The 22,965-nt window shown below is 32.0% G+C and overlaps 1 protein-coding gene across 2 annotated transcripts in view; it reads left to right on the forward strand.

The window, feature by feature from the left end:
• The window catches only part of LOC124357052 (RNA-binding protein 42-like), an 82,403-nt gene that overhangs the window by 44,020 nt on the left and 15,418 nt on the right, over positions 1 to 22,965 (forward strand). Inside the window, exon 6 of one of the 2 annotated variants that reach the window (XR_006921917.1) lies at positions 21,446 to 21,599. The exons of the other annotated variant lie outside the window; for it this stretch is intronic. The gene's annotated coding sequence lies outside the window, so the exon portion shown is untranslated. The remainder of the gene's footprint in view (positions 1 to 21,445; positions 21,600 to 22,965) is intronic. 2 annotated transcript variants of the gene reach the window in all.

Here is a 22,965-nt window from a genome sequence, read left to right on the forward strand (position 1 = left end):
CCTAATTGTTTCTGTATTAGAAAAATGCATATTTTATTGTTAATATAATAGTTTTTATGTCTTTGACAATAATACAAGGATATGTACTGCCCCGTTACAAATACATTTGTTTTGTTAACACATATGTTTTTATAATTCTATTATAACGATTAAAGGTGTTGTCATAAATCCTTCATAATGCCACAGCTGATGATGTAATTAGGGACGTAAACGGTTTTACAAATTAAAGGGCGATAAAGTCTGCTCCCTGTTAATTTTTTAATGATAGCAGATAGAGTAGTATTTCTGGGTTAATGTAGTCGGCTTTATCTTACTTTATCTACTAAATAAAAATATGGGATTTATTCCAAAAGAAAGTGCCAGCCAGCTTCAAAATTTTCCCTTCCCCCTTTAAGATATATAATTTTTCTGAACCAAGTTCTTTATCATTATTTTGTTTTCTGGGTATTAAAAATAAAATTTTTAATTTGTCACATTAAAAACACATGCTTAAAATACACATTAAAAAAAAAAAAAAAAAAAAAAAAAAACATAACATTGTTATTTTTAAAAACATTTTTTAAATTATAATGAGGCACAGTTACAGATTATGCATTAGACAAGTCAAGGATATGTTACTAATATCTTAAGTTCTATTTGAAAACTTGGAAACAGATATGAATACAAGAACAATACAAGAATTTTAAACATACAAATATAAATCACCATTAGAAATTTTCAATCCCTAACAAAGAGGTGAATAAATGGAATGCATAAATGTATATTATTGAGTTTAATGTGGGAATATCTATACTGAATATACATTTTTAACAATTAGTATTAGCATTGAGACACTACATTTTAAGTTTTTATACTAAATACTAAAAAATGTATGGATTTTAGATTAATTCCTATTTATAACACAATTTGAAACTAAAAATAACCTTCATTAAATAATAAGCTTAAAATAATGCTTCATTTTAAGCATAGACTCAGGGGAACGGCCGACAGCTTACCAGCATTTCCTCTTTTGGAAAACACAAAATTTACAAACAATAGTTAATGGCAATGTAGATAAATCATCAAATAATTATTTTTGAGCAAAACTTGTTTAGTAATGAATTGTTAAAGGGGGCGAAATGGTTAAAGGATGACAGTTTTAAAAGACCCTTTGCTTATCTCTACTAACATTATACAAGAATATTTGCATTGCAGGTTTTTTATGGAACTATGTTACAGTCTCCTACTGTTCAAATATCAGAGATATGTTTGGAAGTAATTTTTAAATGTTTTCTTATCAAGACTTAATTTGAAAAAAAAAAAAAAAAAACATTTGACCAGTTGTGTTTTTATCCAACCTTTAAATATTTTGGGAATCATTGAGGAGTAATTTTGAAACTCACAAATATATACAGAGGGTTCACAAAATGGTGTTACAAACATCTCTGGCTAGTACTCATGATTTCAAACAAAATATGTTCTATAAACATAGAGAAATTTGTCGTTTAGCTGCTAGGCACCATCTTTTATTACTGTAAAAAAAATTATCTCTACTACTAGTATAGCTACAGATACCAATCTTTGCACAAATAAGTAAATATTAATGTTATTTGCTTTTATATTAACAAAATGGCACCTGTATAATACATTTAAAGTCAGATAACAAAAAAAAAAAAAAAACCAATATACTTATACAAAATTTACAAGATACCAAGTATTTCCTAATTTTTATAGCAATTCCATCAGTACTTTTCTCAATGAAATCCATCAACACATTTAAGTGAGCATGATCACTAATATAAGCTTTATGTATAATAATACATAAATGTACATAATAATGCTAATAAAGCTTTATGTCGGTATTTTTCTTTAAGAATACTTCAAAATTGCAAATTTTGAAATGCATTTAGATTTTAAATTTCACAAAAATATTCACCCAATATGTAATTATATTCATAATTTTATCTAAAAACAATATACAATTTTGGTTTAGAAAAATAGTATTATAAATATGAATGAATACTTAGCAGATAAGGAGAACTAAGCAGAAATTGAATTAAAAATGTTAGATGCTTATCAATATCAATCAGATTATAATGTTATCGAAAGTTTGTTGCTAATGAACATTAATGTACTTTATTACAAATAATCACTTTGGTCCATCAACTTAGTGTCACTTTTCCTCATCACTTATTGGTTTATAGTCAATTATAGTACATTTAATAAACAGGTCAGTTAAACCTAGCACCTGTATACTTTGCTACTAATTGTTAATGTTTATTCAGCTTATCACATTCAGTTTGTTTTATTTATAGACCACGTAACATTTAATAAACAGGTCAGTTAAACCTAGCACCTGTATACTTTGCTACTAATTGTTAATGTTTATTCAGCTTATCACATTCAGTTTGTTTTATTTATAGACCACGTAACATTTAATAAACAGGTCAGTTAAACCTAGCACCTGTATACTTTGCTACTAATTGTTAATGTTTATCCAGCTTATCACATTCAGTTTGTTTTATTTATAGACCACGTAACATTTAATAAACAGGTCAGTTAAACCTAGCACCTGTATACTTTGCTACTAATTGTTAATGTTTATTCAGCTTATCACATTCAGTTTGTTTTATTTATAGACCACGTAACATTTAATTTCAGTTGTGATTTGTTTTTCTTGTTTATTTGACTTGTGAGTTTTTAAGCAACTTTAAAGAAAGAAGGTTATCAATATTATTGATTTTTTCTATGTATGTTCATGTATAATCAATCATTTATATTGAACCAACTTTAATGATTAATTTATCAAAAGATATGGCTGTCATGGTGGCATTACCACATTCTTACTAGAAGAAACACCTGCAAGTCACAAATAAAAAAGCTATATTTATCATTTTTAACCAGGGGTTTACCTCTTTCCCCACACTGATAATAATTTGAATAAAATTTTGTAATTTTTACAAACCTCTTAATATAATAAGTTATACAAAAAAGTTTAAGGCCCTTTTTATACCCAAATTTATGAAATTAATAAGATTTTGTGAATTACCTCAAATACACATATATCAATGCATCCAAATCTATGTTTCGTAATGAAAAAGTATAATTTAAAATATACCAAAATGTTTTGTCAAGGCAGACAAAAAATGCAATATAAACATGGGTCAGAAATACTTAGTTTACCATCCATCTATCTGTATTTATTCTTAAGATTTTATGAAATACCAGTCAAAACAGGTAAACCAGTAAAGATAAAAATATCAAATTTGGCTCAATTATTGTTTTTGCTGTCTTAAATCAAGAAAGAATTTATGTTAGATTATTATATTACATTACAAGATTGATAATACTTGACAATTTTAAAGCTTTATAAATTAAAAACTGTAAAAAATAAAAAAGTAGCTAAATTTAATTACAAATATTTTACAAACTATATAATAAAAATCTGTTCGAAAATAATGCACTTATAAGTTTTTAACTGTTGTAATACACGCTTAATAATACCATAAATATCTAAACCATGAAAATGATGCTTTATGTATTTACCTGACAGTATAGTTTGTATAAAAATATCAATGTATAACAGTATATGAAAAATAACTTTACTTATCTTCCAGTAAAGGCTTACCATGTTTTTATACAAATGTTTGAATTTGATTAATACAGACATGGCTGTGACAAAAAAGGGATTAACAACCTGTGCATTACATTTGTCAGCTTTTACTGCATTATTTAGGGACAATGGTGGCAGGGGCGAGGGTAGATTTTGTTGCATGTCCTGAAGCAACCGTGTTCCAGGCAGCTGTTCTGCCACTTTTGTAATCTCCCACCAAGCTATGTCTATAAAGGCAAATGGTTCCTTTGAGAGAATATGTTAAATGTTGGTGAAATATATAGAGCAAAATGTTAAAACTCATTAAAAATATATTTTTGCACTTCAGGAATCTTATGTAGATATAAAGAATTGGACAATACGCAGTGTTTGTGCTTTCAGCCTTGTAGGACTTAAGGTTTTAGAGTCAATGGATTGTCTAATACAACACATAGGATATGTATTGTTGATATGTCTGTGTTTGTGAGAGCTGAACAAATTTTATATATATACACACTTTTTGTTATGGTTTCCAAGATAACTATAGTAAAGTAAAACTGTACTCTCCTGACATCTTGTTTCACAAAATGTTAAACAGGGTGTCCAGCAGCCTTGAAAATCGGGAAGAGCGGGAATTATGCTTGAATTTTATCTGCCTTGAATAGGGCGGGAATTATGCTTATATTTTGTAGAAAATCGGGAGTTTTGATTTTTTTAACGCCGCTGCCGTTACTAATGCAAGGCGCCCACTGCGGGCGGCCCGGCCCGGCCTTTTCGTGAAGTCGAAATACACGCAATCAAATGGACTCCCGTACAATGCGGGCGGCCCGGCCCGGCCTTTTTGTGAAGTCGAATACACGCAATCAAATCGACACCCACCAACTGCGGGCGGCCCGGCCCGGCCTTTTTGTGAAGTCGAAATACACGCAATCAAAGGGACACCCGCCCACTGCGGCCGGCCCGGCACAGCCCGGGAAAACTCGACCCACACGGCACCCGAAGAGCCGACCGAGGCCGGGCCGGTCGCAGTTGGTGGGTGTCCATTTGATTGCGTGTATTTCGACTTCACAAAAAGGCCGGGCCGGCCGCAGTGGGCGGTGCTAGGCTGGAGTGAACCCGGCCCGGCCGCAGTCGGCGGTGCTAGGCCGGAGTGAACCCGGCCCGGCCTTTTTGTGAAGTCGAAATACACGCAATCAAATGAACATCCACCAACTGCGACCAGCCCGGTCCAGCCCAGCCCAGACCGGTCGCAGTTAGCGGGTTTTCATTTGATCGTATGCATTTTGACAGAGTATAAAAGTCCGGGCTGGGCTGGACCGGGCCGGTTGCAGTGGACGCCGTGCTTAACACGAATGAAGATATTGAAGCAACAGTTCGATTATGTTCACATCGATGTGAAATTGACATAATACAAAGGAAATTTGGAAGTAACTCGCTCTCGTTGCAGTCGCCAAAAATGGCGTTGTAGTAGGTGTGATGAGAGATGGCATTTATATATGCTTGATGTTAAAGTAATTTGAAGAGTGGCTAAATAACCTACGCGACTATATATTGTATTTATAATATTCGCATGTTGAAGAGGTTGCCAATTCTTTGAAACATAGTGATGAATATTAAATGTTTCAATTTAAGGTAATCGAAAAAACGTGATCATGTGATCAATTATGGTGTACAATTGGATGCCTATAGGATTTATTTTCAATTTTTTTTTTAGATATATAATTAATACAACACTTTTTTAGTAATCTAGGTGATTATTTACCCTTGCTATACTATTAATGGTTGTTATCATTTAACTTATTGTCAATAGCCTTATTTGTTTAAATTAATTTGTGCAATGAGTAAAGGTGCAATACATCGTTAGTAATTCAATTGTTAAAGTTTTATAACTTTCACACATGGTTTCTAAAGAGAGTAAAACTTTTTCTGTGACAAATTTACACAAAATAAATTGTAAAAAGGGTTCAACATTTGAATAGCCCATGTTTTGGACGTTTTGAGTTTAATACTTTTTTACAAAATGAATATTAATATATTTTTATTTATTTTAACAGTTACTTTGATTTTATGAAACTTAATTCACCTAAAACTAACACCCTCAACTGGTTTAGAATAGTATTGGGTTTGATGTTGAAAGTGTAAGTAAAACTTCTTTAACTTAAAAGTAGAACTGTTTCGTTACTATCCTGTGTTTTGAGGTTTTGTTTTCAGACTTCAAATAAAAAATCGAAATCATTTACCTATTTGGATATTAAAATGTATTTGTAACAAACTGTTACAATATAAACATTAAATTAGGCTTTGATACTTTATCATAATTTCTTATAGGCCTACAACTTTTTTTAAAATTTTTCTAAACAGTAAAATTACACTGAAATTCATTTTAAACTAAATTAAATGCCAAATTAAGCATAGTATTGTTTAAATAATTAAATTAACATATTTTATAGGTACGATTACAGTTCAAAGTTTTTGAACACAAGGAAGTTCAATTATAAGTTATAGGTTATGAAAAAAACCTCATTTACTGTAGATTTTTCAAAAACGAATTTTAAGATGTTGTTAATAATGTATAAGGACATTAGTAATTTAAACAGAGGGCCTACTATCTTTGAGCATTGTTTAAAATAAAGGTATCTATTCTTTTAAGCAGTTATTTTAAAATATCACAATGCTGTTATTAGGCCTTAAACATTTGAGAAATCTTTATTGTTACATGGAAAGTAAACACTATTTCGTGACTTGATTTTAGCTTGTAAAATTGTTAGTTACCGATAAAGAGCCAAAAGTAAACCGTGACTATAGCCTTGAATTTTATAATTTTGAGCCTTGAAAACCTTGAAATGTGCTTGAATTTTAGATTTGGTCATTACTGGACACCCTGTTAAAGACATTTGAATGAAACTATAAAGAATACAGAAAAAGTTCATAGTATTGGAATCAATATGTTGTCATCACAGGGATGAAATGTGGGAAAGACATCAATATTTTCCCACAAAATGGTAACGTGTGATACATTTAATAGATCAGTAACCTTTTGAGGGTATATGGTTTGTGTAGATGTTTGAGTAGAATTTTCATCTCAAGTTATACATCATAGTATATGACTTTGTATACTAATACCTTTTAAGAAAGAATACAATTAACTTAAATATATAAAAACGTTACAAACACATGTTTGCAGTTGGTGACCTTAACTTTTTCATTGTTGGGATTATTTAATACTATTATTGATTTGAATATATTAGTATATCTGCTAAAACATTTGAGCAATTGTTTTACTTTTATTGGTAAAGAAAGGTATCTCTGATATATTAAAGTTTTTATATATTTAAGTTAATTGTATTCTTTCTTAAAAGTGATTATATGAACTATTATATTATAATATTATCATAAAATATGTATAAGTGACAATTCCAAAACTAAATCTATAAAGTTTGATAAACGAAAAATAATCACTTCACTTGGATTTGTGATGTATAGTTAGTGATTTGACTCTGGTATACGTGTAGTTTGTGGTGCTTATTATTCCAACCATAACTGTCGACAGTTGTACCAAATCAGATACAAAAGTATACAAAATTAAGGAAATAATATAAAATCAATAATTCTAAATTAACATCAAGCTTATTAAGTATGAAATAGGGCTAGGTGTTTAAAAAAATAATATGTTTATTTGTACAATGTGAAATAATCATACAGAAGATATACAAATTTATTACTTAGTAAGTGAATGAAACAGATAAAAACGAAGAAACTCTTCACTAAAATATGAGGATACAGCAGAAGTTTGAAAATTGAATACTTGTAAGTGACTTTTATTGTGTTTCAATGTGTCACAAGATCTTGTATTAAAGTCATTTCTGTTACCCTCTAAGTCATATTAAAGTCATAAGAAGTTAGGCCTTAGTGTGTCATGATTTCCTGAAGTTTTTAAAGAGCTCAGTGAATAATGAAATAAATGATAGCATATAATGGGCACGTGTTCTCCCATTTTTCATGCAATATAATAAAATATACGTATTTAGGTATATTTTATTTTACCTCAATACGTATATATATGATATATTATATTATTGTGATATAATTATATTGAAAAGTGATATGCTAGAGTAATATTAATTTTCTCTTTGTCTGAAACTGCAAGAATAATATTTTACAAAATTTTAAACTTTTAACTAGTGATTTCTGAAATAAAACCTAAAAAACACATACAGACAGGCATCTAAAATTAATTATAAAATGTTTTCACTCCAAACATAAAAATCTACTAAGAAACAAGTAGATGTAAGTTTTTAACTTTTTAAATGCACAGAATAATTTTCATGGCTTACATGATTGTGACATCATTAATAATTAAATGCTTATCAACATTATTTATAAACTAATTTTTGTGATTTCAAAAAATATTGTTTAAAAACTAAGCTGTTCCTGAAACATTTAAGTGAAGATGTAACCATTTCAGACCTATGATTATGTCTCAATTTGTTTTTCCTTGACCCGAAAAAAAAATCCTCACAAAAACACCTCATATACCACTGACATTGGGAAACACTGGCTCTGCTGACAACTATGTCTCATCAGTTTTATATTGACATTGGGAAACATTGGCTCTGCTGACAACTTGTGTCACCAGTTTTATATTGACATTGGGAAACACTGGTTTTGCTGACAACTATGTCTCATCAGTTTTATATTGACTTTGGTAAACACTGGGTTTGCTGACAACTATATATTACCAGTTTTATTTATACTTGTATTGTGAAACACTGGCTTTACTGCAAACTGTATCTCACCAGTTTTGTACAGGCATTTTGAAACATTGGCTCTGCTGGTGTAATTAGTTTTAATTTATTGAATTATTTAAAAGTAAGGTGCCCTAAATAATTTGTTGTATTTAAGGCTGCTTCTTTATACATTCAGTAATCAACATATATGATGAAAAGAGTATGACAAAAATTATAATATTTAATTGTTTTATTTCAGTATATGTTAATTGTAACCGTACAGGTTAAAAATTTATTATAATAACAGTTTTATTTCAAAACGGTCAATTTTTTAGTACAAGTTAAAATTTAATAATGTTTAAATACTATATTTCTGTCAAGTAAAAATACAAATGCACAAGTCTAAAAATATTTGTTTAAAAAATTATTTATGAAGAAATATTATTCAAATACAAACTTTAACTTATTTATGCTGTAAATTTTTGCCCTCTACAGTTTACTTTGTAAAAATATATTGAAACCCTGTTTTATAAATAAATAGCTTAATTTTGTTTATAATTTAATATAAAACAGAACAAGAATTGTTTATTTTTGTTAAAATCTCATATGTTGTCCTTTTTATATTGGAAATCAACTAGAACAATTTTTTGGATTTAGGGGTTTTTTATAAGACGTGTTGACTATCTATGCACTTTAAAGAAACAATCTCAAATTAAAACTCACAATTTAATCTAAATTGAATGACATTGGTATTACGCAATTGCCAGTAAGCATCTGGTCAGGCTGTACTAAAGATTTCTAACCCAATTTCAGTTGTTGTAGGCATTATGTCACAAGTTTAAAGTTACACAAACAATAATCACTACTTATAAATTAAGGATAAACATAAAACATAATCAAACTCAACAATACCATATATTTAGAAGCAGTTGGAGGTACAAAGCAGAAAGCGTGATTGCACCAAAGTAACAATAGAGAGAGAACAGGAAGAGAGTATAACTTAAAGTATCGTTATATAAGATCATAGCAAGGGGCTCACACAGTGGCTTGTAGAGATTTGAGGAAAAAGGAAAAGCAAACCGGTAAAGCACTGTTTAACCATTTTTAATTGAGAAATGCATTAAATATTAATGTGTTCTGTATCAACATTCTCAGAAAGAAGCGTAGAATTATTAAAAGAATAAAAAAAAAAATAATTTTTCTGTTTTTTTACTTTAACATGGTTCCCTTAACTGTAAAGATTTAGTTTAAACGTAGTTGCCACTAAATTGACTCCAAAGAAATTTTTTTAAATAATTTCAACTCTAAAAAATCCAGGGTGGGTAAAATCTAATTACAGCGGGTATCAAGTTCGAATATAAAACATTTCAAATGCAAATACATGTCATGTTAGATATCTTTATTCATCTCAGAATTGTAATCTAAACTGTATATAGAAAAGAAAATAGTATTTCATTTTTATTGCCATTCCTGTGATATGAACCCACCCCAAAATTATATTTTTTATACTTCATGACAAGAGCTTTCAAATTATACCGTATATGGTTGTATTTTTCAAAACTTCTACCACTTTAAAATTTACTTTTTTAAATATATTAAAATGCTTGTAACCCAAAAATTTTAAATGATGTTGGGGGGCTTCTGCTACATTAAATAAAAGGCCATACACAACTGAAAAACTTTCACATTTAATCTTTGTTCTCTCTAACCATTTCAAAACTGTAGCAAATAAACTGTATTTATTTATGAGTATTGAGTGGAACTTTATATTGTCTCTTTACTAGTTGTTAGGCAATTAAAAAGCTAAAATATAAAATAAAATATTAAGAAGCTGTATTAACTTTATTGATAAATATCACTCACAGTTAAGTCCTTGAACTTAACAGTTTCCAATTTTTTTTTATTTATATTTGAATTTTTTTTATTTACAATTTTATTTTTTATCATTACAAATGCAACTTTATGGATAATTTTATCACCTATTTGGAATTTTTTTGCTGAGCAATGAACAGTAAAAAGGATAAAACATTAAAATATGTTTTCATACCTTACAAATGTTCAAAGTGCATGCCATTGATTTTTAGGCAAAGTTAAATTCTATTGTTGAATCCAAAAATAGACCGTAACACTTCTCCTTGGAGCCCAGTAATTAAATTAAAATTCACATCTGAATGTCTTCTCACGTTGTTGGTCGATTTTTCTATATCAGTCAGATATAATAGTCCACACAATTGAGATCAGGTGACCTAGGAGGCCAAAAGACCGGACCACCTCTTTTTATCCTCCTCTTTGAAAACTGATAGTTCCAAACATCTATAGCATTGTGAGGAGATATACCATCTTGGAGAATCCACATTATCTCCTTTACCTCACGAGGAACATATTTCAGAAGCCTGACAGTATGATTTGAAAAAAGTTGTACATGTCTCCAGTAAGCAAAAAAGTGAGGCCCAATTAATTTTGTTTCCAAGTACTCCATACCTTGTGTTTGTAGTATTTGGTATCTCTCTCTCACCCAGGGTTGATTGTCTTCATATATCTCGTTTTATGTCTAAATACTTCTTCACTACTTTCAAAGTTGCTTAATCGCACCAGAGAACGTAATTTAAATTAAATCATTGTGTTAAAGCCTGTCTTGAGCCCAAGTGTAAAATTTAATTCGATGTTGAAAATCAGCGTCCCTCTAGCTCCTGTTGCAATGACATTCTGTATGAGTGCATTTCATGTTCTTTTAATATCCTCCATATGGATGAAATTCTGGCCTCCAGTGTTTAAGTTGCTAAATGTTTTTTTAAAGATAGTCATATAAGATTATATAGTGATCAGTTTCATTAGAAACTGATCATCTCTGTCACTTTTAAATAGCACCTTAACCCAAAATGTAGAGTTGATTTTGAGAAAAGGTTGATTTTTGAGTACAAACATAAATACCAAAATATATTTTAAACATTTTTTTATTAAACCTTAAAAATTATAAAGGGTAAAAATACATTAAAAATGTGTTATTGATTTTTCTTATTAAAGAGTATTTTGTTTACTAAGCTTTAGAAGAATGGGTCTGTGATGTAACAACATCATTATGTTGTTAAGATGTAATATTGTTTCATTTATTTCCTTTTAATGTTAACAGTGAAATTCTTCTTTTGAGTGTACATACAACTACAAATGTTGCATTTATTTTTACAAGACCACATGGTAAAATTATTAATTACACTGTTAAACAAAAGTTTTCCCTTCTATTGCCAAATGCACAAAGTCAAGAAATATTTTACCAGTACAAAGCTTAAAATCACTTCACTTTTAATCCCTTAATTAAATATTAATTAATATAATTTTTAAAGAACTGTAAATATTTTATCATTAAATGTCTTAACACCAAAAATTATTTTGAATTGTCTATTACACTTTTTAATTATTAAGGATAAAATTTGCTTTAAAAGTTACAATAATTTTCAATTACTTAATAAAAACACCTTTGTCATAATTTTATTTTTGTCGATTAAGTGTAACATGGTTTCTAAGGACAACTAACAAAACTGCAAATATCCTTAGACAATGTCAATACAAGTATAACATTTTTATATTTGTTTATAGTTTATGAAGACTGGCCAATAATGGAGTTGTGTAATAAACTTATAATTTAGGTCTTTAGCCTAGTCCACAGGGTAGTTTGCGCTCAGATTTTATTGTATATCAGTGAATTTTTGAAAAAAAATTTCTCTAAATTCCACTGAATTTATAAATACTTTATGTTTACAATATAATTCGTGTACACATGGGTTTTTTGGCTCCATTGATCATTAGTTTTTACAGAATAATTTTACTGTGGTTTGATTGGAGTTGTTTTAATAAGAAATTTGAATAAATATAGAGGTTTATGTTATTTATAATGTTTACTTAAATTTTGTAGTTCTTTGTATCTCAAGTGATCCTACTGGTAGTTTTGTCCCTTTATTGAAAATATAGCCCATTTTGAATTTAATTAGTATACAAGTTTTAGACAGTAATAAAGTGGTCAGATATTATTTAAATTGTGGTTTTGTTTGAATGAATAATTTTCTTGGATCTTTACATATCTTTTAATCAACTTTATTAATTGTTCTAAGATCACATATAATGGCATTTAAATAAATATGTATGTTAATTTAAATCATTTCAAATGTGTTATTATGTTGTTGCATATTGCTACATACCTGCTACATATCCACTGCAGACTACCATTATAAAGCAAATCAATTTAACCATTCTTTCAATTTGTTTTCTCTCCTTTAAGTATCTTGCTTTGTTTATTAATTTTAGATACTACGAGGGTCAGTCAAATATAAACAGGACTTTTATTACTATACCCAACGTCCAGGTTGTAGCAGGTAGCCATGTTGCAGTAGTGGTAGGGGGCAGCCTGGGGGAGGGGGAAAGCTGCAACAATGCGTTCTCAGTGCTGTTTTGTTTGTCATTGTAGCCATGTCTGAACAAGAGGTTGTACCTGCAGTTGCGCAACGAATTATTATTAAGTTCTTGACAAACGAAGGTGTTAAACCAAGTGAAATTTTTGTTTGACTGACAACTCAGTTTGGGGATAAGACTTTATCACGTTCTCAAGTGTACGATTGGGTTAAAAAGTTCAAAGGCGGACGTGAAACAGTTGAAAATGAAAGTCACAATAGGCGTCCAAGGTTGACTAATCAGAACATTTGTGCTGTTCGTGAACTTCTTGAAAATGATCGACTCTTAACAATAGATGAAATTGCCAGTGAAGTGGAAATTAGTCATGGTAGTGTGCATTCCATCGTCACAGAGCATCTGGGTTTTCGGGAAATTTGTGCAAGGTGGGTCCCTCGGCTTCTGACTCTCGATCAAAAACAAACCCGGAGAGACATTTGCCAAAGGCTTTTGAATCGGCTTGAGAGAGAGGGGAATGGTTTTTTAAATCGCATAATAACCTGTGATGAAACGTGGGTCCATCACTACACCCCTGAATCCAAAATGGCGTCAATGGAGTGGCGAAGGAAAGACGAAACTCGCCCTGTGAAAGCCAAAACACGGTTGTCTGCTGGGAAAGTTCTTGCCACCATCTTTTTTAACTGCAAAGGCGTTTTGCTTATTGAATTTTTACACGAACGTAGTACTGTGAACGCTGCTTATTACTGTCAACTTCTTGAGCAAGCAAAAGCAGCCTCTCGGAACAAAAGGCGTAATCAGCCAATCAGAGATATTATTTTGCTTCATGACAATGCTAGGCCTCACACAGCTGCCTTGACCCAAGAGAAATTACGCCAAATTCATTGGGAAACATTGGAACATCCTCCCTACAGCCCAGATTTGTCTCCATGTGACTTTCACCTCTTTGGTCCTCTCAAAGAAGCACTTGGTGGAAACCGTTTTGAAAGTGATGAGGAAGTACAGGAATTTGTGTGCAATTGGTTCAAGACACAACCTCAAATCTTTTATGAAGAAGGGATCCATAAGCTATCCTCACGCTGGGAAAAGTGTGTGAGAGTTGAGGGAGACTATGTAGAAAAGCAGTAACATGTAATCATTGAACTGGAATCAAGCAGTGCCTTGAAGTTGTGGACGCAACAACAGCACATGTGCTCACTGCTAGTAGCACACCAATTACTGAAGGACCTTAATACCTTTATTTATTGGAATTTAATCAATCTGCCCCACCTCTAATCAAGATGGCAACACACAATAATTCTCTATATCAAGTTGGCACTTTAGTCTTTGCCAAAATTAAAGGTTACCCCTACTGGCCAGCACAAATAAAAGAAATTACAGAAAACAACAAAACTATGAAATACACAGTTACATTTTTTGGGGAAGACACCACCGCCATTATCAGACAAAATGACATATGCCTATACACAGAATACAAGCACATACATGGGAAACAAAAAACCAACAATTTTAAAAACAAAAAATTTAATGAAGCCCTAGTAATGGCGGAGTCTGTCTCACAGGACCTCCCTCAAACTAAACCCCATATAAACAGCAACTCTGAACTTAACCCCTTAAGCAACTCACTCCAAGAACTCGAAAAAAGTCTGACAGAATGTGACACACAGAGTAGCGAGGAAAGCTTGATAGTAGCCGCCAAAATCGGATCCGCTTTACTCCAGGAAAACAACTACTTAAAAAATGAAAATCGTAGACTCCAAGACAAACTGAATAGTCTAGAAGCCAAAGTAGAGGAGTTAGAAAACTGCGAAGGAAAGTATGTCGCACATATGGAAAGGCTCCAAGAAAAGATATCCGAGCTCGAAGCACAGTTGACCAAGGAAAAACTGTATGTGGTTGAAGCACAAACTATTTTTGAGGACCATGACGGGAAACAGATCGAACTTATTAAAGACTATGAAAATAAGATTGAAGAATTAGAGAGTACAATTATGACACTGCAGCAACAGACACCTGAAAAAACTGACAGGAGGCTCAGGACTACAGGAACTCAAACATTGGCCCCTGACTATCAAACAAATAATACCTTCCCCTCAGTTCTCTTGGAAATCGGACTCTTAAAAAACAGCCATAATGCCATGGAAGAAAAGTTTAAAAGTCTGGAAGCAATAATAAACACCTCCACCCAAACCTCCATAGAAGTCACCCCTCCACCTGCACCACAATCCTTGTCAGTGAACTCAGAGATGCTAATCCTTAAGAGGAGGCAAGACCAACTGGAGCAACAAATGTCAGCACTTCTAGACAACACTCACCTTCATCTAAATGAGTCTGGAAGAATCCTACCTACTAACTTTATAGCATCTAAATCTACTCAACAATGCAAACATAAAGATGATCCTCTAGATTCTACCCTGAATAAGTCTACCTCAGGGAACAAAAGGAAATCAGGAGTTAGACGGGACGCAAAGGGAAAGAACCTCTTTAGTGTGTCTCTCCAAGCTCAAAAATATAAAAACCACAACATGGGTAATTTAGAAGGATTTGAGATGTGTAACAATAATGCTAAAGCATCCACAGGACTGAACATTGGTAACACCTTACAGGTGACGTCCGTTTTAGACACACACGGAGTCGCTAAAGCCTCAGTAATAAAGCCTCCGATGAATGCAAGATCACGAACTAAAGATGAGAGTATAGAAGAGTTCTACACCACAAACATTGATTACTACATTTCGATCATGACAAACAATCAATTGCCGAATGCTGATTGCATTGAATCTAATTCATTCACGTTCAATTCCCGGCCTCCTATAAGCCAACAATCTCCATCTGAATCAGGCCAGCGGAGCCCACCACGAGCAGAAGATGAACAGCACAAATATTTTTTAGACAAGACCGGCCTCAGCAATCTCAAAATGAAAACAGCTTTACCATACCCCAATTGAACAAGGAACACTTAAAAATTCTACACCAAAACGTTGACAGGCTCAGCAACAAAATTGACATAATAACTCATCTTCTTCAACGACTTGAGCCTGATATTCTAATCCTCACTGAGCATGGTCTGAGCAATGACCAGCTGCACAATACTAACCTGACTGATTATACTTTGATTGCTGATTTCTGTCGGCAGTTTCATAAAAAAGGAGGTGTGGGTATTTTCTGCAAAAACTCACTAATAACTCTAATTGATCCAATCTCTATTGAAGTGAAGAGTGTAGAGATGGTTTGTGAAATGGCCCTTATAAGAATAAAACTTCAGGATCGGTGTCTGTACATTGCAGGTATTTATAGAAACCAAGGCAACCTAGAGGAATCCCTTGAGATTATATCCCAATGCATACAAGTGGTACCGATATGGAGGTGTCCGATAATTGTTATGGGGGACATCAACATAGACTGCCTAAACGTTAACAGAGACAACATGCTGTTGGAGGATATAATGAGAAGCTGTGGAATGTTCAGAATTTCTCTTCCATCCACTCGCATAACACCTTTTTCACAATCATCAATAGATTGTGTGTGTACTAATGTAGAAGATGAAACAATAACAGTGGAAGTTTTGGATGAGGGGATCTCTGACCATACGGCACAGCTCTGTATGCTACACCACCAGCAGGTAAAACCAACAGCCCAGATGACTGAAAAACGACAATTTTCTGAAAGGAACATGAGGGACATTAAAATAAAACTACAACAAGAATCATGGGAAGATCTGATTACTGCTATAGATGCAGACACAGCCTACAATTTGTTTAGTAACACCTTGGGAATGATAATAAATTCTGCTTGCCCACTAAAAAAATCTAGAGTAAAAGGAAAAAGGAGAAATAAAATAACAGATGCTGAGGCTGAAAGACTACGTAAAGTTTTTTTACAAGCACAGATTGTATACAACACTACTGGTCAATTGATTCATAAGCAAGACACTGCCTCTAAAAAGAAAGCCTATGATTTAAGACTTAAAGAGTTAAGGCGTAAAGAAATAACAGACAAAATTCTTCATGCAGAAAATAAGTCAAAGGCCTTATGGGCAGTAGTAAATAATGAAAGGAAAACAAAAATATCACATAGTCCGAAGGAATTAATGGATCCGGTATTAGGGAAAATTACTGACTCTACCCAGATCGCTGATTACCTAAATTCTAGGTTTGTTACAGCGGCAGACAAGGCTCTAGAGGCTAATCCAAAACCACCCCTACTTGTAACTGCTCAGAATAATGTTCCACCCTTAACACTCTTTCCTACCACTTCAGACGAAGTAATAAAGATCATATCTTCTTTAAAAACAAAATGTTCTTATGGAATTGACTTGGTATCTTCGAAGCTGCTAAAATTTTGTGTAATGGAACTGACGGACCCAATAACTCTACTGATAAACCGATCATTCGCAGAAGGGAGGTTTCCAACAAGGCTTAAATTGGCGAAGGTTATTCCCCTTTTCAAGCAGGGTAGCACCTCTGATGCTAGTAATTATCGACCAATATCGCTGATATCAACAATATCTAAAGTTTTTGAAAAGGTGGCCCTGACTCGTCTTATTACTCACCTCCTGGAAAATAATTTACTAACTAGTCAGCAACATGGTTTTATCAAAGGACGTTCTACATCAACCGCTATAGTTAGTCTAATAGAACACATTATTGATCAACTTGAAAATGGCAATACCTGTGCATCTGTTTTATTAGACTTTAGTAAAGCATTTGACAGCCTTGATCATAAACAACTCCTAACAAAACTGAAAGCTCTTGGAATTTCTGGAATTTCAGCGAGTTGGTTTGACAGCTATTTGACTGATAGACAACAACTGGTTCAGCTGGTTCATTCGGACAATGGTATGACTCGTTCGGTGAGATCTAGCCTGCTAACAAACTCGAGAGGCGTACCTCAAGGCTCTGTATTGGGGCCTGTTTTATTTGTACTTTTTACAAATGACCTGCCTAAGTATCTGCAAGAATTTGCTACCACTATTATGTACGCGGATGATACTGTGCTTTTATTAAGTAACAAGGAAACAGAGCCACTTGAAGTGTCAACGTACATAGCACTGAATGTAGCCACTCAGTACTGCCATCAGAACAGCCTGGTACTAAATGAAACAAAATCGCAACATTTAATAATGGGAAGACGAAAGCTTGAAGCGGGAACTCTACCTAACATAGATAGAGTAGAAGCTGCCAAGTATCTAGGTGTTATAATTGACACAAGTCTTAATTGGACCTCTCATGTTGACAGTCTCTGCAGGAAGCTAAGTTCTGGACTTTATGTAATCCGAAGAATAAAGACAATTAGTGATGTGCAGACGGCAAAAACTGCTTATTATGCACTTTTTGAAACACATCTTCGGTATGGTATTTTAGTTTGGGGTATATCTAGTTCGTCAAATATACAAAGAACCCTAATCTTACAAAAGAAGTGCATACGAACACTAGCTGGGTTGCAGTCTAGAGACAGTTGTAGAGCTGCTTTTGTTGATCACTCAATTCTAACTGTAGTATCACTCTATATACTCAGTGTAATAACTTATGCCCATGAGAATAACTTCACCCGTGGCCATGACGTACACCAACACAACACTCGCTATGCTGCAGACTTCGCTCTTCCCCAACACCATTCTGCTCAATTTGAAGAAAAGCCATCCTATATGGGAGCAAAGTTGTTCAACTGCCTGCCTGCTGACATCAAGTCCCAAGAAAACATAAAGAAAACATTAAAGACCTGGCTGTTGAAACACCCATTCTATTCCATAAATGAATTTTTATCTTGGAGAACTTTTGACATAAACATGTAATAATATTGACACAACTAATATTTGTTCTTATAATGTGATGTTATATTTTTGACGCTAATGCCATTCTCTATGATTGTTGCAAATAAAGTACATTGTCTATTGTCTATTGTCTATTGTTTATTGTCTATTGTATTGTTTAGCTTTAATAAACATATAAGTTAAAAGTCTTGTTTATATTTGACTGACCCTCGTAGTAATAATGAATTCTGGTAGAAAGGTTAGCAAGTATTCTAACAATAATAACTTATTGTTTCTTTATAATTGAAATAAATTCTAAGTAAGTACTTATAAATGTTACGGCTTAAACTTCTTGTAAAAGTATGTGTTTATCTTGTGGTTTAGGTTAGAAAATTTAAGTAATTTATTTTTTTTGTTTATTGCAACTACTTTGAATAGTTGACATGTAATACAAAAATTTTTTCATTTCATGTTACATTGTTGATAGCTTATGACTCAGTCAAATCTTCCTATGTACTGCAGTTTAATAATAAAAATGTAATTAAACGTCAGATTTGAATGAGAAGGATTAGCTTTTGTGAGGCTTCGAGGAGGTTAACAATAGCATATGGATTTTCAGTGAGGACTATTCACTGAGAATTAAAAGTTGGGAATCAATTCTCAATTTTCAGTTAATCCACGCCATAACTCAAATAAATAAATAAATGAAAGCAGTAGATTCTCTATATCTGGTATGTTTTGAAAAGAATTTATAAACTTTTATAAATAAATCAAGAGTTTTGTCATTTGAGTTTAATAGCAATTTATCATCTATAGGGGGAAATAAACCTCAATCCATTTGTGCAATGAAAAATAAATGTACTAATAAATTTAATTCAAAAGTCAATTCAGAGATAATGAAAGATATTCCATTTATATTAATTACTAGTAATTACCCGCCACTTCACATACAATTTCATTTTGAAAAACATGGACCTATGAGCATATTCTTTTTAAATGGCATTTCAAACAATCCTGAGATAAGTGATAGTCACTGAAAGATATTCTAAGCTCTTGATCCATTCTAGATTTAAGTTTAAAGATCAGAGTTCAGAAGTCAGAGAGTGAAACTGTTTTCATACAGAGAGTGAAACCTCACAAATTTCTTGACTTTCTCTCCAGTATTTTATGATCCTTTATTGGATAGCTTCAATGATACCAGTAACAATTGAATTATTTTTGGCCAGTGTGGAGAAATCGTAAGTCTAAAGGGAGACTAAAGTCAAAATCCTTAGCTTTTCAGTTAATACACTATGATGACATTTTACTGTAGTTGATTAAAATCCCAATAAAAACAAACCCGAACAAAGAAAAGCTTGTTCACGTAACATTTGTAAAGTGTAACTGACTTTAACAAACATGGATTTTCTCCCGTTTAAATGTGTATAAATTATTTTGTTCTTCTTGAATTTGACAGTTGAAGCACATAATTTTAATGACCTGCTGATTAAGCCAAGTCCTTAAATATAATGGATAATGAAGTTTTCCATCCAGTGGGACTTAGCCCGGAAGGATTTTTGAAATAGAAATAGGTCTATGTTAACCAGGGTCCTTAAGAATTTCCATTTAAAATTTCAGAACCGTCGGTTCAGTAGTGGTTAACACAAACACAGACACATTACATGAGATTTTTATATAATAATATAAATAAAATTATATATTTGAACATGTTTGTGGCGACTGAAATGTTGATATTTCTACCTTTTTTAGGTAATATAGCAATAAGATAGCATGATTTAAAATATTTTCTATCATTATATGACACAAAAACTAAAACACAATTTACTGGTATATGTTCCTTAAGTCCTTATATGTGTGTTTTTTAGTGGTATATTGTCTGTTTTCTACAGATTTCGGTTCTTGGTCTCAGGTATATGATTGTTTTTATTTATAATTTTTCTACTTTCAAGATTCATTTTGGTGTATTTGTCTCAATGTTTTTCACCTTGGTAGGCCCATGTCTAGATCGGTGAATGTTATTTTGCTACTGATGATAATGTACCTCTGGAAGCTTTCTTTATATTATTCAGTCATCTATAGACAATCAGCTGCATATTCTTTCAATCTCTTGTTGTAATTTGCACTTCATTGTTGACATAACCTCAAATCAGAAGCTGTACACTTTTGTTTAATGTAGTTGACTTTTTTTTTGGAAATAATAATTTTTTTCATTACGAACAGTGATTGTTTAAAGACCCACATTCTCGTAATTATGCGAATCTCTTAATTCCCACAATAGACGACTAAAAATTGGTATCGATTCATATACAGTACATTTAATCTCAACAAATTTCGTACTCATTAACTAAGTATTATGTTAGGAATATATGACACAAAGTTAAAGATAAAAACAATGAAAAATAATCATACACTTTGAATTATTTAAGTAATTGAAACAGATTTGTATAATCGACTATGCAATATGAATCCACATGTCAAAGATATACATAGAATCTATGTAATACACTGGGAAATGTATATGTCTGTAATTTACTATGCCAATTCAAATTTTATCTGTTACATATTTTAATCTATTAATGTGAAAATACACTGTTGGCGTCATCCTATTTTATCTCAGTTTATTTTTTAGCAATTATTTAGAGTTTCTGAAAAATGCTGCAATGCTATATAAAAGTATTAAAAGACATCAGTATGAAAATTTATCTATTTTCTAGTTTAATGATATGGAAGAATTTCAACTAATGCATTTATTGACATCTTTAGAAAGATAATTTAATCAAAAATATGCCTAACCTGGGCGTTGGATAAAATAAAGTAATTCATTGTTTTCGTGTTTGCCACCTCTAGCATCAGATCTCTACTTCAGTAGAATATACCTAAATTTTTCTGGTTGTTAAAATTAAAACGTAAACAGCTGAACTTATTGTATTTATTCACAGTTAAATAGAAAACACAAAGTTTTTTTATCTTTATTGTTTTATTCTGGTTGGTTTTCAGGTTGTTCAGATCGTTTGAAAAGTTATGGATGTTGAGCCCAAAAGAAAAGTCAATGAGCCGAGTATGGATATTGTGATGGATGTGTGAATACATACATGATAAAGTCAATAGAGGACTGTAAAGTACAACCGTGTGAGAACTAAACTTCCAGATGGTAAAAGTACATGTTTGAGAGAGTTAATCATTAGAACATATATTATTATAGTAAAATCAATAATAAAGAAAAGGCACTGTCTTTGGTTAAATATTGAAATTACTATCGTGGAGAAAAGTTACTAAACATTTAATAAATTTTAAGTAGAACTTAATATAGATTGGATAATTTTTTATGATGTTCTTTTGTGTACATATGCTATAAACTTTTGGAGCAGTTTTTCTCATAATTAAATGTAGTTATAAAGTAAATATAAATAACAAACATTTTTCTATACAAGAGCTTACATAAATAAGTAATAACTTGTTCTTTTGTCTGTATATTTTGTTTGGATTTTAAATCATAAATACCGTGTTTAATATTATTGTTTGAGGGTAAAATCAATAATTTAGTGAACATTTTAAAAACTAAAACATGTATTACAAAATTTATAAAACTGTAATAGAAATGAAAAAAATCTTTGGTTTCACTGGCCATAACTGCTATTGGATATCATAAGACATTTAGCTGTTTTAATTACCCAGGCAGTGAACGATTTGGGGTCTATAAGACACTATGATCTCTCTAGGATAGTTTTGTGTTTGGTTTCATCTGCCCTCTTAGAAATACTAACACCTCTGGAAAAAAATGGAACTTCATTTGATTCCTTTAAACATCCGGTCTATTGCAACATCTTACCTTTGTGTTCCCAACCTCATAGAACTGTTGGTATTTGAGAGCTTCTCTTCTGAAGAGGCTTCAGTCCTATAGAATATTACAGATTATGAAAACTTAAATTCCTTGAATCATTCAACACCAGAATTATTTTGGTTACAGGGAGATCCTATCGCCGCATTAAAAAATATCTGTCCTCTTAAAATTCATAGCCTCTGGAAGCTCTTCAGCCTAATATATGATAACTTCTGGTGTCTGTGAATCTCTATCCTTTAGAAGCTTTCAGTATCTGAAACCTGATTTGCTGATTTCTGAAAGCTTATAATTTTTAGAATTATATGCTTATAGAATTTATGGCCTCTGGGAATTTCCTGCTTCTAGAAGCCTAAGACCATCAGAGGCTACTGGCGTATGAGCGATTCTAGCCTCTGGAGCTCCTGGCTTGTAGAAGTTTAGGGATTACTGATTATTTCATCCTCTAGGAGGTTGTGAGATCTGGAATATTCAGCTCCCCATAGAAGAGGGTTGGTGGGTTCCTGACCTCTGTAAACTTCTATTATCAAGATTTATTTAGCATACATAAAATTCTAATCTTAGTGAGTTTCAAACCTTTAACTTTTTGACTGCTTGGCTGCTTGAAGCTATGTATTCATATCAATACTCCTAGAGGTTCCTCCATCTTTTATCCAAAGGCAATAAATTTCCTTAGTGT

This window comes from Homalodisca vitripennis, chromosome 3, assembly GCF_021130785.1.
Source record: "Homalodisca vitripennis isolate AUS2020 chromosome 3, UT_GWSS_2.1, whole genome shotgun sequence".
In the NCBI taxonomy this organism is placed as follows: Eukaryota; Metazoa; Arthropoda; class Insecta; order Hemiptera; family Cicadellidae; genus Homalodisca; species Homalodisca vitripennis.